Source organism: Octodon degus, unplaced genomic scaffold (assembly GCF_000260255.1).
Source record: "Octodon degus isolate 3935 unplaced genomic scaffold, OctDeg1.0 scaffold00102, whole genome shotgun sequence".
Classification (NCBI taxonomy): domain Eukaryota; kingdom Metazoa; phylum Chordata; class Mammalia; order Rodentia; family Octodontidae; genus Octodon; species Octodon degus.
The window spans coordinates 3,057,394-3,076,024 of record NW_004524678.1 but is presented as its reverse complement, the minus strand read 5'-3'; the positions used below and the strand labels follow the sequence as shown (position 1 = coordinate 3,076,024).

The 18,631-nt window shown below is 44.7% G+C and overlaps 1 protein-coding gene across 3 annotated transcripts in view; it reads left to right on the top strand.

Moving 5' to 3' along the window:
* Nucleotides 1–18,631, top strand: part of Gng2 (G protein subunit gamma 2) — a 125,102-nt gene that overhangs the window by 84,918 nt on the left and 21,553 nt on the right. The window contains exon 1 of one of the 3 annotated variants that reach the window (XM_023723747.1): nucleotides 5,635–5,850. The exons of the other annotated variants lie outside the window; for them this stretch is intronic. The gene's annotated coding sequence lies outside the window, so the exon portion shown is untranslated. Of the gene's footprint in view, nucleotides 1–5,634; nucleotides 5,851–18,631 lie in introns of those variants that run through there. 3 annotated transcript variants of the gene reach the window in all.

Sequence of the window (18,631 nt, the reverse complement as noted above, 5' to 3'; positions counted from 1 at the left end):
CCTGGCAAACACAAGAGCCTGAGTTCAATCCCCAGTACAAAAAAAAAAAAAAAAAAAAAAGGAAAGGGACACAACTTTTTTCTTTGTACTATTTTCTTCAACATTTTCGTGGTGCCACCTGATCTTCATGATACCATTATAAATTGATACTAAATATTTAATTAAGAATAAATTAATGAGAATTAATCATGCATCTTTGTATGCATGTATTTGTATAATCATGTAACAGTCAGGTAAGTTAAATTATAAAACTTTAGCCTTTTCCTGCCCGCTACACAGAATTTGGGGTGTTTCGAATGGTGAGGAGGTTATAGTTCAGTAGAAAGAGAGAGGATCTGCTTTTTCTGTGACAAACTAGGATAGTATGATAGGAAGAAAGCTCTGAATCTTATAAAGGGCAAAATGTAGCCTTTTGGGCCAAGGAAAAATAAAAAATAAAACAGGAAATTAGGTCCTTAGAGAAAACTTAATTCCCTGAGAGTTTTCTGGAAAGCAGAACGCCAGAGTCTCTCCCAGAGGTCCCCATCTGAGAATGACTGGCTTTCCTCCCCTTCCCCTGGGATAGTGCAGCTCTCCCCTAGACTAGGAGGGAGCCCACCCTGAGACTGCTTCCACTAGCCCGGCTCTGCCCAGGCCTTGGGCCCGCCTCTCCTGATCCCCTCCCCGCTCCACGTACCTCGGAAGGAGCTCAGTTTTTTCCTCAAGAGTGAGAAACAAAACAGTCTTTATGTGGGAGTCTGTTTAAGAAATAACGAACAACTGCTTATAAAAGCCCCTTTCATTCTGCTCGCTGGAATGCGCTTCCTGAGCAGCCGGGGTGCAGGACTCAATGATTCCAGTCACAGGTTGGAACTCGGGGCTCCCCAGGCTGTGGGCCCAGCCTGCGCGGGGGCTGGCGGGTAGACACTCTGCGGAATGGACTCAGAAACCCAGTAGCTCCCTCTCTAAACAGGCCTGCGTAAGGGTGTCAGCAGGGTGATGCTGTCCGAAAAATAGTTTTCTTTACAGGTTCCCACGGACAGAGTGGTTTTAATTTTCATAAAATACCCTTACTTGAAAAAGAACAACCGAGCTGAGAAAATAATAGGTATTAGGTACAGCTGGATGGAACCGGTCTGAGACTTCTTTTGTTGTAGGTTACACAGTGGTACCCTGGTTGAGAGGGTCCCATGTCCAGGGCAGCCTTCAGGGTGGATCTGGAGTGGGAGAGGTATCCTCAGAGAGTGCCCTCTCTCTCTCTGCCCCCTGGGTCTTACACTGATACAGGGGCGGCCAAGCTGCTGGAAAATATGAAATTTGATTCTCAACTGTGAAGGGAAAGAAGTCCAGTGTAGAGACTCAAAGCATTTTTTCAAAACTGTGGAATTAAACGATTACTCCACATGTACGGTCATTTTCCCATTCTGTATCTGATTAAAGATTAAATGAAAAGACATTTCTTTGGCAAACCAAATGGATTTCATAACACTTTGGCACCTTAAACTGGGACATCACAGCCATCTGCCAAGATTTTATGGTGAAAGTTTCACTTTATTGTATTTAATTTTTTTTCTATTGAAATACACATGGAATGCATATAAGTATACAATAAAAAAAGGGGCACAATCATTGCTTGCAGCAGAACCAACACCTAGATTTTCAACTCAGGTTGGAATCTTTTCTCTCAGCTCAGTAGATGTGAGTTTAAGGCTGGCCATGCAGGTCCGCAAGAGTAACAAATACTGAAAGGATTATCTGCTGAAAAGTACCTCAGTTCTGACCCCCATCCCCTCCTTCATTCTGTAATCAAACATTTATGATCTTTTTTGAGGTTTTCCTTTTTAGCTGCACATGTCTCTTGATAGGTGTCAGCTACTGATCATTCACATCTCTCTATGAATTATTTTAAACAAGGAACTTCCTGTTTGGATTAGCTCCAAAGATCACATCAGAAGTTTTAGATTCCTAGCCGAGGCTTGCTTCCCATCTCTGTGATCTGGAATGAGCCAGCCCGTGTATTTGAACTCCAGTTTCCTAATGTGAAAATGAAAATGATTATACTTGCCTAGACATGGCTGAATGGCCATCGTGTGCATTGAGGAAACTTATTAAATTATGAAGCACCATTTAAATACCAGTCATCATCGCTATTAATCATTACACTGCAGATAAGTGGCTCAAGTCACGTTCTTTAATACACTCCAGTTGAGATCAGTTAGCAGATGGGAAAGAAGAGCAGAGGCAGCAGGAATTTTGAAATATGAAATATTTAAGATTGGGCCTATAGGCATTAGCCTGGGGGAGACCTCAGTAGTGAAGGCACCTCAGATCAGCAGAGAGAACGAAGGGGGGAAGATTGGATCAGTATGAGAACAAGCTCTGTGCTCCACGGAGGAGAAATGGCCCTTCCTACCATGGCATGTGGTGGAGCAAAAAGTCCGTCCATGAGGTTCACCTTAAATTGTGAGGTAACCCCTGCGGATAACAGAATCCTGAGTATACAGCAAAGATCTGTCAAGAGGGTAAAATAATTCAAGATAAACTCATCTCACTTAATATTCAAGGTCTGTGATGCCTGGGTCCACTTCCAACAGTGTGTCTTTTCTGTCCATCTTCCAAAGGGCTGATAGCAGCTATTAAGGTATACCAAGCATTGTGTTAATTCTTTTATCCTTACAACAACCCCCAAAGGCACATGCTATAATATTCCCATCTTACAGCTGACAAAACTGAGAGTGCCTGTCCCAGGAACTTGGCCCGTTCTCATGTGGCTTAGGACCCAGTGGTAGCGTGACTGCAGAACTGCATGGATCTCGGGCCTCTGTAGTATACCTCCACCCGACCGATGGCTTAGCCATGGTAGGTAAGTTAATCACCATGCCCTCAGAAGCAGCTCCACTGGAAATCAGAGGACACCTCTTCTTTGGAGCCCTTGTGCAAATTCTCTTATGCAAGACTTGACTTGGGTGTTTAAATGTACCTGGAGAGATGAGCACAACATAGGGCCAAAGAGGTCTCCGAGCAAACAATCAGCTGTTTTTGTTTTGTTTTTCTAAGCAGAACAAAGATCTAAAATGTGTAGGTAACAGGGGACCATGCCACAGTAAAGCGTCCATTTATTTTAGAAAGTGTCCATTTTCATTACAAAGTGATATCTAGTGAGCCCTCGAGCTGTTCTTGTCATGTTGCTGGCTGCCAGGTTGCCTGAAATCATCAGTGTGACATTAAATTTGCCACTAACGCCAGCTTGCACAGCAGCACATTGAAGTTTCTTCAGAAAGGAGCTCTAAATAGCAAAGAAGATTGATGACTTTCATACTTTAAATTTTAAAAATACAGCCTCTCCTCCCTTCTCAACTAGCCATAGAAATTATAGGCTGAGGTAGATTCATATGTAGCAGAAGGCTTTTACCTGCCTCTAGAATGAGCTTAGGACTAGTATCTTCAGGGCCAACTACTGCAGCAAGAATGCAAGGGGCTGGAAAGTGTTGACCAGGCCACAACAGCAGACCCCAAATGACCACTGACGTGGTCAGTGACCACTACTTTTCCTTGCCTGGGATTCCCAATTTTCTGCATGACTAGTTTTGTTATGCTTTACTAACTCTTTTTCTAAGTCTTAACAAATATAGGTTAACTTTCATAAGCTAGGAATTAAAATCACAAAAGACAATTTCTTTAGAAATACTTGATGGTAGATATCAGGTGCTTGTTATGTCTTTAATTTTCAGGTTCCTCTCTGTAAAATCACATTTCATTTATGACCTGCTCAGGATTGTGCAATAATTTGGACACCATTGTCTTATGAAAGGTAACTTATGTAAGCTCTTGGGGGACCAGAAATACAGAGCTCTTGCAGGCAGATTCTGTGATCTGAATTGAAGGTGGTTGCTAAGTGAACCCCAAGCAGTTTCTTTGCTCAGACAGTTTATGAGAATAATTAAGAGTCTTCCCTTCTTTTGGAGCTGTGCTCATCTTTTCTTGTTCATTTGTTTCCCTGATCTTTGCTTTGGTCAGATAATTTCATTTACGTGGGGGCCAAAGAGCAGTAACATGATAATTTTGTTTAGGATGGAATTTCTATGACTGATCTGTAGCTGAAGTTATTTTACCTAGCAGGCAGTAGGCATCTTCACTCTGTTCTCTTTCCCCAATTTAAGAGTACTGAAATTCTTTGAATTCAGGTTTTTCTCTTCTAAGTAGGCTCATGTCATTCATTGAGGACCAGCTACTGCGACAAACGTTTTCTATCTGAAGTTGGGGGATGGTATTCATCATATCACTGGGTCCAATGGGGATTCTAACTTCCCATTTCATCTGCAACATGTGGCCAAGAATCGAGCATCCATTCATCTCCATCGCCGGGAAAATTTGGTGTCTTTGTTTTCTGCTACTTTGTCACATATTTAAACTAAACTCCAGTCTTTCCGTCACCACAGACATTTTGTTTGCCTTTAAGTATGAATTGAAGGATCACACACTGGCTTTCTGAGGGAATGCCCTGAGCTATGCCTCATTACGTCTCTACTTCACACGAGTACCATCAGCTAAACTTTTCTTTCGCTATAAAAAAGGGGCAGGGGCTGAGTGTCGCTCCCACATGCTCTGGCAGTGCCTTGGGCTTTCTTCTGCCTTAGTACAAACTGAACATGTTGAAGTCACCCATCTCTGGATTCACCTTTATCTTTTCTGTCTGTAAAGTGTAAGCTGTTTGGAAACACTTGTGTCCTTTTCCCGGTTCTGTCCTGGCTCCCAACAGTGCCTGGCACTTGAAACAGGCAAGTCTCAAATCTCTTGATTATGCTGAGGTTGACAGGGGAGTAACCCTGGCAGCTTTTTCTTTCCTTTATCTAGTTCAAAGAAAGAAGCCCGTTTAGGTGTTTGGGAAGAATATTCAATTATGTGAAGGAAGGCTGAAGATTTTTTTAAATGAAGTCCTTTGGCACTCTTTGCAAAGAGTGAAAACATCAGCCAATCTCCCTGTGCATGCAGAATCTTGAGGGTGAGGTTATCTGGACCCCAAAATGCCTCATGGAAGCCCCAAGTCTTCTCCAAAGCCCCTTCGGCTCCTGGCCTTTTCCCAGCCCGGCACCACCGCAGCGACTGATGTCAAATGCTTGACCAGTTAGAAACACTGTCCTGACTTTGTTCTCACCAGGAATTACAGGAATTAGGAAAGGCTTTTATCAACTCTCCTGTTCTGTCATTTGGGCAGATGTGGAGCTCAGGAATAAAGTGTTGGAAATGGGAAGGAGATCGTGCTCGAGAGGGTCTGGGGGTAGGGGAAAAAACAGGATCTAGAGGTTGTGCGGACGCGCCAATTGCAGTGAAGAATGCACTTGTTCTGTGATGTACGCATACACTACAAAAAAAAAGGGGGGAGGGACGTCAAAACAGAGAACAAGAAATACTGTAGTGCAAGTGGGATTACTGACATTAGATTTTTAGGACCAGATCCCAGGAGCTAACGTTTAGCAAATGATATATCATAATCTTACAGCATACGTTAGCCCTCAGTAAAGTGAACCAGGCTCATCACCTAATCAGGAGTCACCTCGGGGACAAGCCAGGGGAGGAACCTGGCCGAGCGCCAGGGCTGAGCACTGCTGCTCTCCAGCTCACTGCAAGAGCTGCTGCCGTAGGGCCGTGGACGGCCACCGCTCGCCCCGCTCCCATCTGCCCCCACCAAGGTCGCGGTTCCTATCAGTGCGAGTCACTGGTCACTTACGGAAGATACGAAGACTCGGTGAGGCTGCCCGGAAGCCAGAGGCACTAAGCAGCCTTTCAGGACGGAGGGATTCTGAACAAGCGTAGCCGTCAATCACAGAATCTTCCAGAGCTCTGGCAGCATTTGCTCCTCCAAGGCGAAAGGTAAAGAGAAAACACCAGGCAGTAGTCATAAACGTAACCCTTATACACCTACAGCGCAAAGCGCCAGGGGGTGGGGTTGGCCAGTAGACAACTGTTAAAACTAAAAGCAGTAGGAGCCTTTCCTTCCTACTCAATCTGGGTTTGGCTTTCATGGGAATATTCTTTCTGGTAAAGGAAGAGTGAATCCCTTGTTCCCTCGGTCCTTGGTAGGGTGGAAAACACCAAGAGGCTATCAGGCCGGGGTTGAGAAGCAAGCTCATGATGGTCGTGGGGTCAGTGTGACAGACAAATGGAGATCCTGACTGAAGATGCAGCACCTGTGGAAAGCTATCTGCTACGAGGATGCTATCTGTTCTTATCGCCAGAGTAGAAAGCAACGTGGTCATTTTAAATCCACTGGGAGGAGAGTGTCTGCCTAGAAGTTCTGGATGCATTTCTGCATCCAGCCAGCAGCTGCCACCCCCTCTCTATGAAGTGACCACTTACCTCCGCCTCGGCACGTGGGACAGTGACTAGTTCCCAGCAAGTGAGCAATGCTCAGGCTGGGCCTGAACTGGCTTTCTGATTCTTCAGTGCATGCTTCCTCTGGCATATTTGGTTAATGCACTGTACGGGTCTGGCCAGGACATGTTCGTGCTTCTAGCAAGTCAGCTCTGCCAGTCCTACCGCGTCCTGCCCATTCTTTGGTGAGAAGGGGACACAGTGACCATGAGCCCAATTCATACCCAGCGTGACCAAATTATTCCAGATGTGAGCTCTATCCCTGGCCTTATTATAGGAGGAACCCAGTCATTTTCCTAGGAAGGACTTTGCCTGGAAAAAGATTCTTTGCTCTGAGAGCTTCTAGAGCAAGTACGAGCAAGTTTTCAGGGACAGGAGAATCAGCTTCCTCTTTGATGACGAGAGGGTCACCTGATTTTTCTATTGTTTTTGCAACTGCAAAATCTGTTTCTCCTTTCCCTCAGCAGTGTTTCCCCCAAACAGAGGAAAATGCGATATGAGTCTCTGACTGTAACCTGTCACTGCTATGCCTTAGCATTCTGTATTTGTGACCTGAATTAAACAGCGCCATATAAAGTTAGCATCGAGTGCCCTGACCTGCAGGTGCGAGCCGTGTTCAGAAAGACCCAAGAAGAAACCTATTTTAAAAATGTATTTCTGGTCATTGTTATTTAAAAAAAATAAATAGATGAATAAATTTCAGAGCGCCAGATGTCAAGGCCCATCTACAAATGGGCAGCAGAAGCAAACGGAAATGGCTCTTGGGCACAGGCATGAAGTGTACCCCACGCGTTCATCTGGTTGTGCACCCTACAGTAAGTGCTGAGAATAGGTATCGGGTGCTTTGTCTCACCAGGAGCCAGCCCTGATTCCAGCCACCAGCAGCAAGGCCTCAAGGAAAACAGAGCGCTTCAGTGTTTTCAGGAAGCTTCTAGGACTATGGGCAGTCCAGGCAACTGAAGTGAAGACAAAGGCTGGCCAGGTGGCTCAGCAGACTAACGTGTCTGCTTAGGCAGAGCGCAGTGGCTGGGGTTCGATCCCCAGCGTGCTGTGCCCGCCCCGGCCCCGAGGCGCACTGAGACAGTGACTGAGACTGGGTGTGGTGGCGCATGCCTGTAATCCCAGTGCTTAGGAGGCTGAAAACAGGAGGATCACTACGACTCTGATCTGTGTAGTGAGACTCTGTAGACCCTGTACTAAATACATAAAAAAAATTAATTAGTTAATTAAAGACAAAATGCACATCAGGTGGGGACAAATGCCAGGAAAGAAAGCAGCACGTGCGCTGCAAGGAGGAAGGGTACACTTACACTGAAAGGCCGGGGTAGCCTCTGGGTGGGTGTTTAAGCAGACTTCTGCCTAGAAGTTAGCGAGTGAGCTAGCCACAGGCTGGGAAGCTGCCAAGGCCCCGGGACCACAGCATGGGTGCCACGGTCAAGAAGCAATGAGTTAATGCAGCCACGCTGGGAACACAAGAAGAGAGGGGCAGAAGGCAAGTCAGAGCGAGGCCCTGTGCCCCAGCATTCTGCACGTGAGGGCCACGTAAGGACTTGTGCCGTTGGTCTGAGTAAGGTGGAAGACTTCTGGGGGATCGGGGACAGATGCTGGTACCATTCTGACATAGCTTTTCAGAAAGAACGCTCTGGCTGCTGTATGGCGTGTGAACTGCAAGAGGCACGGGCAAAATCCAGGAGCACAGGATGTTATTAACGTGTGCAAGCCAGAAATAAAGGTGGCCAGGCCTCGCCTGAGAGCTTTTCTGCATGGGCAGCCACTGCCTTTCCTTGTAGATTTAATTTTTGGGTGTGAGCTAAAACTCATCCATGCCGAGAGAGTCCCTGACACACAGAGAGGGGGACACCTGCATCAGGTCTCTTGACCAGCTGGCAGAAAGAACCAGAAGGGAAGTAGCAAACATCTACCCTGAGCTCCCATGTGGCAGGGGAGAAGCTGCAGCTCAGGAGGAGGACATGATCCGTCCATGATTGTTCAGCAAAGTCCAGACACAGACCTCTAGCCTCAGAATGCAGCACTGTGTGCTGCCCCACGCCAGCCTCACCTCCTGAAGCTCAGGCCGCTACCTCGGGCTGCTGGGACTGTCCATTCTTCAAGCACCATCTAGTAGCCCTGCCACCTCCATGCCCTTCTGTCTTTCCCTTTTAATTCCCATCACAGGACTCCACATTTATAAAAAACAAATGTCCTCTAAAGACTTCCCAGGAGAGCCACTCACAGTTATCTGTTTCTCCCTGCTCCTACATTAAGCCTATTTTATGGAAGCGTGGAGGCCTGCTTAGCAAATACTACGCACACACTAATCAGGGAAGCTTTGTAGTCAAATTTGCTGGCTTTTTATAGACTTGGTAAAACAATGCAAAAAATGAAGGTGGGAAAATCAAGGCCAGTTCCTTTCATCTCTGTAGGTCAGGATGTTAACACGGTGATTCCCGTTGGCAGGCGAAGAGACGGCAGCAAGAGTGGGATACCAGCTGTCCCACTGACTCCCACCCCTCTGTTCTCCTCATAGAGGGTCTCTGGTATTGAGCACACATCTGTAGGGGGAGAAAAGACAATTGATTAAGGGGTCTTACTGCGGGGAAGGGGCTCAAGGCAACCCAAAATATTTCAACAAACAGTGAGCCCGACCAGGTATCTTGAATCCGAGTTTCAGTCCTTGATTTGAACACTCTGCTATAGTGATGACTTCTAAGCCAATTCATGTACATAATCATTTTGTCCCTTATATATTTTTGTCTGGGAAATAAGGATTGTGGTTCAGTGGACTTCAACTGTTTCCTAGTTAACCCCTGCTCAGAGGGCCATGGTATACTTTGCAAAGAGACCTTTTCTAACTTGATTAATTCTGGAAAATTCTTTATGCCGAATCCTGGAGAGGACCTTCTTTCATGAGCCTGTGGGAACTGTCAATATGGGAACAAATTTGTTAAATAAAACACAGCGCCACTCTGGACTTTGTACTTAGGGAGGAACTCTATAAACTTGCACCACAAATGATTAAAAATGTATTAAATTGGTGGATAGAAAAGATGTTCCTGTTGTAGATAGATGGTCCTGCAAAAGAGCTCCCGGCTTCTGTGGAACTCAGATTTAAGTGCTTTCATGAACTCTGCAGTCTTCGAAGCAAGGTCAGTCAAGACCACAGGCTTGGCTGTCTCAGAACCGCTCTTGGTACCTGGGGACCTCAGTCTACGTGAGTAGGTGAGGCAAGGAAAGAGGTGAGCAGAAAAGGTGGTTAAAAAACTCCTTAAATGGGGCCTGCAATTATGGCCTCGGATCTATATACACAGAATAAACAATCCCTTCTGCAGGCACTATAAAAGGGGTGAGTGTAACTATATAAATAGCGCAGGTTGATCATCCCTTATTGAGGATGTCCAGATCTCTGGGACCAAAGTGTTTTAGATTTTGAATTTATTGGATTTTAGAAAATTTAGAGACAGAGAGAGAGACAGACAGATAGGCAGGCAGGCAGACAGACAGACAGACAGAGACAAAGAGACAGAGACAAAGATAGCAACAGAGAGACAGAGAAATCTTGGCTACAGGACCCAAGTCCAACCACAAAATTCATTTATATTTTGTATAAACCTTATGTACATTGTATGAATGTATTATACATTATTTTTAGCATGCCTTGATTTTCTGTTTGTTTTTATTGGTGCATATTGTAGCACAGAACAACAAGATTCATGTAGTACATTGGCACACACTTACGATGTATCTTGATTATTTTTATTCCCTTTATGCCCCATCCCTGTTCTCCTCTTTCCTCCTAATACCCTTCCCTGTTTCTGAAAGCCTACCCTCTAGTTTCCCATCATCTCTCGATTTATTTATGTGTTAATTCACTTATTTATTTATTTCTAGATGGCTCATAGAAGAGGAAATATGTGGTTTGATTTTCTGACTCTGGCTTATTTCACTTAAGACAGTGGTCTCCAGTCCTGTCCATTTTCCTGCAGATAACATGATTTTATTCTTCCATGTGGCTGATAAATGTTCCACCAATACGTATCTACTACATTTTCCTTATCCACTTACCTTCAGGGCCACTTCCGCAGCTCAGCAATTGTGTATTCAGTCTCTGCGCACATGGGTGCGAAGGTGTCACAGTAGGGTGCCGTCTAGCACGTGCCTGTTGTGACTGTCACATGAAGTGGAATGTGGGATTTTCCTCCTGCAGCATCCTCTTCCAGTTCAAAAAATTTCAGATTTGGGAGTGTTTCTGATTTTCAGATTAGGAATAGTTAACCTGTTTCTGTAAGGTGAACTTCTGCCCCCAAGTTAGCATTTCAGGTTAATTTCTTCCACCCTCTGGAAGGACAAACAACTATCCCACGGAGATGGTCTTTTCCTTGGTGACTCTGGCCCATCTGAGCCATTTCTGAATCAGCAAGGGCGGTGCCACTCTAACTACATCTACACAATAGCTCAGTGACACTGTAAAAGAAGACATTACTTGTCCCCTCCTTTTTATTTCTTACACTTTTTCTCCACTCCTATTGTATAAATAAAAGGATATTGACATGGCAATTTTGTACCTAGAGAGGATTTTTTTAAAGTATTGATTAAAAGAATAAAAGGTGGTGTCACGTTATGTATCACTAGAGGTGTACAGTTACTTTAAAAAATGTAATGTAAAGTTTGACACTTAAGTAAGGGGAGGGATTAAAATTGCTTTGTTCTCGAAAGAGAGCAGAGGGTGGAGAGAATAAATCTTGTCGTGCAGGTAAAAAAGTCATCCCAGAAACTCAGCGTGTCCACAGGGCCCAGCAAATGATTATGCATATTAGTTGATATTATCTTCCCAGCATGACAATACACACAAAAAAATAAGCACTCCAGGTGGAGGAACAACTTAAAAACTGCACTGAAAGTTGCCTTATCTGTCTTCAGGTGGTAGGATTAAGGAGGCTTTTTTTTTTCTGCCTATGTGTGCTTGTCAGTCTTCCAAAAATAGCCAGCATTTCTTTTATAAGGGAAAAAAAGGCATTTAGAAAAGAGAGCTGGGGGAAGATGTGCTACCTGCTGTCCCTAACTCTAATTTATAAAGGCGGACAGGGCCTTTGATGCTGCATTTTCAGGGGCTGAGGCCTCCCACGGGGACTCAGTCGGAGAGAAGTTGGCCTGGCTGGGCTGAGGGGCCCACAGGACAGAGGAGCTTTCACGTCAGACTGTCGTTAATGCTTTCAGACAGAGCTGTAAGCTGGCATGTAGGAAAAGTGACTGAGGTTTATAAGGCGCCACACAACATCCCAGATTGCACCTAATCCCAGTAGCCCAGAAATGGTGAAGAGAAAGATAGTCCCGGCCATAAGAACCTAGGCATGTGCAAAGAGCAGATGAGATAGGAGTTTGGGAGGCGCCCTTCTAGGGAACGTGATGTGTCAGCCCTGTTGCTACCTAGAGAGCCACGGTAGCCTGTCTGCAACTGGGCACGCCCGTTGGGTGGCCCAGGGCAGAAGGCATGGATGATGCCGGAAGCTCTGTGTCCTTGGAAGTGGCCCAGATTCCCCGGGCATCTGATTGATGAAAGGCTGAGCTTACGGCTGCTGTGGAAAACTGTCAGTCATTTAGCCAATGATTTATTAAGTTCCAACCATGCACACTCCAAACACATGGTTCTTAGTCACATCTCGTGGAGGAGAAGGTGGCGAAAGCAAAATTGATTTTATATTCTAATGCACACGACTACTAGGATATGCTGAAGAAAGTAAGGGGGGTGCTGTACCAGAAATGACAGCAGCTGAAGGGGGCACTTCAGGGAGTAGAAGCGAGCAGGGAACTTGACAATTTGACATTTAAACCAGGGCTTGAGAGAGAAAACAGCAGCCCAGGGTGGCACCAGGAAGGACAGATAAAACACTGGAGATAGGGAAGAGGGAGATGCAAAGGCCCTGGGATGAAACCTACCTGGGACCGTTTGACTACTGAAGACAGGCAAATTTACAGCTGGAGAAGACATGGGAGCTTGTGATTTGGATTATCTGGGCCCAGATTCCCAGGCTGATGTAGGTTCAGAGGCTGAGAAATTTGCTTGAGCACTGGAGAAGGCTTCTTAGGGGCGTGAGAGGCTGGAGCCAGACTCTGGCCATAGTATGAAAGGAAGGGTGAAAGAATTGTGGCAAAATCTCCACCCAAAGGCTGGACAGGAGCTATGGTTGGAAACAGAACAAAGGCTGGTTTGGCCAAAGACTGGTGATGCAGGATAATCGCAGGCAGCGCTGCTCTAGCAGGAAGTGCACCCCATGGGTGCTCTGTGGGGAATCTGCATACAGGAAGTAGTCCCAGGAGGATGAGGTGATGGCCAAGCGTGGGAGGCTTGGATGCTACCAGTAGGCCTCCACATTTTTTCTGTGACTACAGGAAACCTTCACAGATACCACATGCTGAAGGTGGGCTTTTCCCTCCAAAAGATAAGGGAGAAAGAAAGTGCCTTCCTACACTCACTGAGGAAGCTGCAGCCCTGGCACATCTGCCCCGCAGCTGGTTTCCTTAGAAACTTAGTGGAACACGTACATGGTGTTTCTGGGTCATGCACCCTCCACAGTCAATAAATCCTTGCTAATTTTAAATCACAGTTGATTTTCTAATAACCACCATCTCTTGGCTAGGCTGTCCATGAAAACTAGAAATTTCAAAACTGGATAATCATATGTAAGGATTTACCTCCTCCCCGCTCCAGAGCAGAATGTTTGGACTGTTCAACTTGGATCATTAAGTCCTTGTTTGTTATTTAAGTTCTTGCTCAGCACTTGGTTGTGTCTACAAATACTTCCTCTTGCCCTTCTTCCTCCATGATTCCTTTCCCATGTTCTTTGTTGAGAGGGTTGGCAATTACGCATGGAATGCTTTTAGGTTCCAGCACTTAGAAGTTGCTCAGTGAACAGCAGTGTTCCCTTTTTCTGTTCTTTCTGCTCCCTGCATTGCATAATTTATGATGTACTCTCACAAATGGCAGGGACACATGTACCGTGCCTGCTTTATGGCCGAGCCACTGTGACCCAGAAAGAGTAAATGATTTTTCCATCGTAAGACAGTTAGGAGTGTCCACGCGGGCTAGGATTCAGTTCTTACGCTGGATATCTCCTGGTGCTTGTTTTTCCACCCATATGCCATCTGTCAGTGGCATCACCAGGAATACCCAGGCAATGCAGCAGTGAAAACCAAGCCTGAATGGGAAAAGCCCGATTTGTGTTTGGAAGGCCTGAGTTGGGGAGCGGGGCACCTCTGTGTGCTGTCTGACTTCCGGTGTCGTTCCGGGAGATGGTGGGACCATTGGCACAATGACAAGCAAGCTCTGCCAGGGAAGTTTCCTGAACTCCAGGAGCTGCTCACTGTGTGAGGCCTACTAAGGATTTAGGGTTGAAGCAGTGGTTTCTCATAAAGAAATTAATTAACCAATGGGTAATTGCCTAGAAGGAAGCCAAAGGCTGCTGCCTGTCAAATTGCCCTGGCCTGCTGTTGTGTAGTGTTGGAGATTAGTAGGTTAACATGGACATTTCTATGGAAACTAGCTCAGTCTTTCTCCTTTGTTGGAACCCTACTGATTCGTGGTCTGAGCTTCCATAGTGGAAAAAAAAAAAAAATCAAACCCATCCTCTACAAAACACTAATCTTTTTTTCCCTTGGAGTGAGCAAAACCCACCTAGCACCTAGAATGCCAGCTCCCACTTACAGATACAGACCGTTTGCTTATCCAAAAAAGCTTGAGTGTCATTTTGTAGTTGCAACACAGCCTGTTCATTTCTGTTTCATTTTACAAAATCCTTGAAATCCATGACTTTGATGGCCACATTTTGCAAGGGCTGTGTTTTTCTTCAAGGTCATTAAAAGCAGCTAACCAGTGACCCTGTTTCCAAAAGGAAAGCTGAATCATACAGAAGTTAATGTCTTCCAACACAGCAGTTTACTGGAAGGCAGAGAGCTGTCATTTCAGATAATAGTTTCTGGCAGCGGGGGGAGGCAGGGACTCCGGGTTGTGTGTGGCCTGCTCTCTACCTACACACACCTCAGACTGGCTTTGCCTTCTCTTGAGCAGCAAACCTGCGTCAAAATGGTACAATGGGTTTGAATCAATATATTGTTTCCTTGGTTCATTTTCTTCCTTCCTGGACCAACAGCGGGCTTGGTTTTTAAGATTTCCAACCAGCTTCTCATGTGCATTAGTTTTCCCTGAAGCCACCGAGACCCTCAGATCATGAGAAGTGGCTGTGACATACACTGCAGATCCCTGAAGTAGGGTCTGACTGGTCCCTCTGAAAATGTAAAATTGAGAAAGGCTGAAAGAAAATCTTTCCTGTGGCATTTGCTTCAGAGATACCCTACTCACTGATGTGCTAGCGGAAGCTAAGCTTCAGTTTCTCGGGGCAGGAAAGAGCCCTCACAGCTCTGGACTCGTAGTGAAGCTTCAGTAGGACAATACTGTGGTCCGGCTCTCAGTACATGGTCAACTCTCCGTCTATGCAAGTATTCATATTTGCCTGGGGTCCTGGTCCTAGGGTGAAAGAACAGTGCTGCTGCCCTATAAAATCAAACTCTCAGAAATGAGAAGATGGAGAGGGGAAAGCGGGAAGCAGGAGCTCTTGGAAGGCTCTCGTTGTGTTTTGCTTACAAACCCATCCTTTAATTTAGCCTGCACTGTGCTGTCCGTCCTCCGCATTCTGGCCTTCCTGTGAACTTCCGAAATAGCCAGGGGTGGCTGGCTTCCTGTGCCCTCCTGCCTGCCTCTGCTCTTGTCTCCCTCCCCTTCTTTGCCTTCTTTCTCTCTCTTAAACACCATGGAGGCTGGGATCACCCCACACCCTCTACCTCCAAGCTCTCCTGTGCCTGCCCATGTAGACGCGAACCCAACACCTCCTCACCCAGTCGTTTCATCTCCTTTCTCCTTCTCTCTCTCAAGTTTCCATACTGCTCCAAAATGAGCAAAGGCAAGGGAGAAAACCCTGGCCCTGGGACACCCAAAAGATCTTTATCATAAACCTATTTGGAAAACAGCTCCCAGGCAAAGTGGATTCTAACCCAGATACTCCAGGGCTTGAAAATATTAACAGAAAAACAGTGCACTCACAGTAAACCTCCTATTGATTTAAACTGTCCCGAGTTGCTGGGGAATCAAAAGAAATTAGTGTTTGCTGATTAAAAGAGATCGATGTGCTATTTTGGTATTTTTCAGGTCAAAGTAACCAGCTACTGGTAAAATAGAAAGAGATGCAGGATAAAAAGCTGCCCTGAAACCTAGGAAAATGATATCTTATAATTATATGATTCATTTTGCACCTGCTGTTCATAGATGCACTATTGTTCTGATTGTTGAAATGCTTCAAAGAGATGGATGTTAACAGCATTCTTAGTATATGAAATCTACTATTACTGTACATACTCATCTAACTCATCTAATCAGTATCCATATAATCTAATTAATCTTCTGATGCAAGATAAATTAAAGTAGGAATTTTTTTTATTAAAAAAGGGAATAGCAAAAATGCCCAAGCTAAACTTGGGTTATGGTATGAGCAGTTAATAAAGATGCCCAGATAACTACGTAAGTTCTGAAAAACTCAAAATTGAAATATTTTGAAATTAGTTCTCTAATTGAAAAACAACTAACAGTCAAGCAGTAGTGACGTGGTTGATAAATGAGAATAATAAAGATATTTTGAAGTGGCTGGGAGATTATAAAGCCCTGTTTTGTATTCTAGATCTAGATCAAATAAAGACAGAACAAATAAAACCTCTCAGCACCTACTGCAAATATCAAAACACAGTGGCAAGAAACATACAGTTATGATTAAAATTAAAGGGCCCAGGAAGTCTATCTGAGTGCCTCTAAAAAAATACCATTAAAAGATGAAAATAAAATCCTCCACAATTGATCTACACTCTTGAAAGCAAAGATTCTGTTATCAAAACATTTATTTATCTTTGTGCTCCAGAAATAAAAGGTTGTGTGTTTATTACGAAACTAAATGACAGGAAAATGTACGGTTTCTTAACAGAAAAGTTCCTCCTGAAGGAAATTAAAATACTGTACGTATTTTTAGAAATCTCATCTGATGGTTGTTGTCCCGTATCAGGGCTATTTCTCGTGTTCCTTGCAGGAGGGGGGCACTCTCATAAGTTGGAAAGAATAAAGTACCTTCTGTTTTTTTCTTGGGCTTGGAATTTAGGTGGGATAATTAAGACATTCTTGCAGAGCTCTACCGGTCTCTCATATATAATCCCTATAATTGTTCTAGGAAATGTTGTTGTTTGAGTTTTTTTTCTGCCTGCTGGCAAATGCAACCCAGCATAATCTCATCCTACCGGGGCATTGCAGAGACCTCTGTTTGAAATCACAGGGAACAAAAGGCCGTAGAGCATAATAATGCTAATGAACATGTAACACTATTCAGCAGTGGCAAGGTGAGAGAGACTGCAGAACGTGAGAATGAAATTTTCTGCACGGAATACTTCCTTGAGCAGCTCTCTCATGTGTGGCTTTGTGGAAGTTTTGGAAGTGCCTTTCCTGTTTCCTCATTGGGGGTCCCTGTAGGCCTTTGAAACAACACACACAATTCACTGTTGCCTGCTATGCTGTGGGCCGTTATCGTCTCCACCTCTGCGCACTAAATGCCAGCAGCACCCCCGGTTACTGTCACAGCCAAAGCCACCCTCACATGTTACCAAATGCTTGCTGATGGGTGGTGCCTCCCCTGACTGGGTGGCATGGCCAGTGAGTCAAATGCAGGGCATGGAGAAAACATTGAATCCTATTTGGAATTGTCAGAGGGTAGATTATTAGAATATGTTAAAGATTTTTAGCATTCTGAAAGAACAAATCCTCAGTACTCTACTGATCTGATTCACATACACAGTGGAACCACACGCAGTCTGCGCCATGGTCTGGTTGCCAGGTAACCCGGCACTTGGCAGCTGCCGCCCCTGGCTGCATTCGGAGCAGCTCGCCCTAGCAACAGCCGACCTTTGGTCTTCACAGCGGCTGCCATCCAGAAGTGCTTTGTGAGTTGAGGGCTGGCTTCAGGAATCTGGAGTTTCCCAAAAGAACTAGAATCTGACTTATTCCCCTCTGCCCTACGACTCCTAGAAGAGCGAAGCCCACCTTTCTAGGGCACATGTCTGAGCTGTGGGCTCCAGGGCCAGGTGGGGCTCTGCAGAACTCCAATGCCTCCCAAGTCTGTCTTTTTTTACTGAAATGTCATTATTTTTAAAAGGTATGTGTGTCTTGAACTTTTGTCCACATAATGTTTTAAGAAGAAATTGCCTTTTTTTTTTCTAGAGATGTTTCGCTGATTAGTGGGTTCAAATCATGTCTGTCTTATAAATAAATAAATAAATAAATAAATTGGGCCAGGGATATAGCTCAGTGTCATAGCACTTGCCTGGCAAGTGCAAGGTCCTGAGTTCAATTCCTGGCACCAAAAATGTAAAAATAAATCTTCCCCAATTTGGGTAACCTGTAAAACAAAATAAAAGCATTAGCACAGAGCAACCAATTGGGTTTGTACTTACTGTCTCAGCGTCTAAGGGGATGCAGGGGAAAGCCTTGGCTCAGGATCCCAGAGGTCCCAGATGCAAACCCTAGCACACTTTACCCCAAAAAGCAACAAAGATCCAAATGTAAGGGCTGAAACTACAATACCTTTAGAAGATAACAGGACCAAACCTTCACAACATTGAATTTGGCAATGAATTATTGTACATGATAACTAAAGATACAGCAAATAGACAAATGTAAGATTTTGTACACTAAAAGATAGTATCAAGAGAATAAAAAAGCAACTCATATTAGGGGGAAAATATTTCAAAACAATTTATTTGATAAGATAATATATACTCCTATAGTGCAATAAATACAAAAACCCAATTTGAAAATGGGTAGTGAACTTGACTAGTATTATTATTATTATTATTATTATTATTATTATTTGTACTGGGAATTGAACTCAAGACCTTCTGCTTGCCAGATAGGTGCTTAAACTGCTGATCTGTCCCCCCCACCCTTGACTAGTATTTCTCCAAAGAAGTGAGATGATTGGTCCATAGCACACAAAAAGATGCTTGACGTCACTTTAGGGAAATGCAAGGCAAAAGCACACTGAGATGACACCTCACACCCACTAGGATGACTGCTGTCAAAAAAGAAGAGGAAGAACAAGAGAAAGAAGGAAGAGGAGGAGGAAGAAGAGAAGGAGAAGAGGAGGAGGAGGAGAAAATAACCAAGTATTGGCAAAGCTGTAGAGGAGTTGGAATGCATATG